The sequence below is a fragment of the Echinops telfairi genome, unplaced genomic scaffold (assembly GCF_000313985.2).
Source record: "Echinops telfairi isolate 266 unplaced genomic scaffold, ASM31398v2 ScPeMD7_7416;HRSCAF=8454, whole genome shotgun sequence".
In the NCBI taxonomy this organism is placed as follows: domain Eukaryota; kingdom Metazoa; phylum Chordata; class Mammalia; order Afrosoricida; family Tenrecidae; genus Echinops; species Echinops telfairi.
Window position 1 is genome coordinate 3,811,832 of NW_022111316.1, and position 1,734 is coordinate 3,813,565.

Here is a 1,734-nt window from a genome sequence, read left to right on the forward strand (position 1 = left end):
TGACAATAAATGCAATACCATTCTTCTTGATTGTGTCATTCCCAGCATAGCAAATGATACCATATAATTTTTTTAATTCAAAATGGCTAATACCAAGCATTTCAGCACATCAACGCCTATGATGTGTTCTATTTTATTTTTGATGACTTCCAATTTTCCTACAGTCACATTTAGTTTAGTTCATTTCAAATTTCGATTAATAGTAGATTCCTGCAACTGTCTCTTCTCATCTTGAGTTGTACCCCATCAGCAAATACAGATCCCTAAGGCTCCACTCCCCAAGCCTTTATTCCTCAGTTACATTTTGAGCACCTTCTGATTTTGGGGGCCCAGCGTTTAGCACATCTCTGAAAAGGTTCTGCTTCCTTTCATTAGATCTTTAGTATCTGACAATATTTCCATGCTACACATCAGTTTTTCATCCAAAAATTTATAAACAGTTTTTCATGTCACTTTTTGCAGTCCCCACAAAGTAACATCACTTATTTCACTTCATCCCTTTTTGTTTGTTCGCTTCCATTCCTCCCATTTTCCTAACTGTTCCTGCCTTCTGAACTTTTCCCTTGAGAAAATTCTGCCATTTTCCTCTTGAAGAGTTGCTTGTTCATAGGACAGTATACCTCCCTTTTATTATTGTACATTTTGTAGACCGAACTGTTGTTTGGCTGAAAATTAAGTCATGCAATTGAGCTGCTTCACACACTTGAAAGAGGACTAAGGACCATAGTTCACCATTATCTATCTGACCAGTAAGCCTAGTTTTCTTTATGTTTTATGAGTTTTGTTCCACATCCCCCTGCCTCCCCCCTCCCCCCCCACTCTACAAGACATGCTAATGTAATCCCTTTCAGAATATAGCTAGTGATTGTGAATATTTCTTGGCTACCTCCATGTCTTCCTTGGTGAACTGTCTGTGCATGTTCTCCACTCAGTTTTAAATTGGATTTAAAAAATTTTTCTTGTTGATGTGTTGTAGATTTCCTATATATTTTTGAGATTAATCTGTTTTCTGATATATTGTTGCCCCAATTCATTTCTCAGTGTATGGGTTATCTTTTAATTCCTTTGATAAAGTCTTTAAATACACATATGCAGCTGATTTTCAGGAGGGTTTTCAGGCTGAGTCTTCTATTTTGTCTTCCTTTGTATTTGTTATGTTTGTCTCTATTTTTTCATTGATGAATTTTATAACTTTGGTGTTTATTTTTAGATTTTTAATTCATCTTGAGTTCATATTTGTATATAGAATGAGGTATGGATTCTGCTTTCATCTTCTACAAGTGTAAATTCAATTTTGCTAGCACTATTTGTGGAAGACATTTTATCTGACCTTGATTTAATATATCTGAGCGCTTTGTCTAAATAAGTGTCTGTAGGTGGAGAGGTTTATTTCTGGGTGCTCTATTCTGGTTCATTACTCTATGTATCTTCTGTTGGGTCAGTACCTAGCTGTTTTGATTATGGTGGCCTAGTAGCAGGTTTTGAGGTCAAAAAATGAAAAGCCTTCTACTGTGTTTTTTTTCTTTTTTGTGTGTGGTGTTTTGTTTAACATGGGCCTCTTTCCTTTACATATAAAGTTGAGGATGAGTTTTTCCAACAATTTAAAGAATGTTTCTGGGATTTGGATTGAAATTGCTTTATATTAATAGATAGCTGCATAGTATGGACATTTTCACAATATTTCTATTCCCGTATATGAATCTCCATTTGTGTAGGTCTCTCTCATTTCTGGAG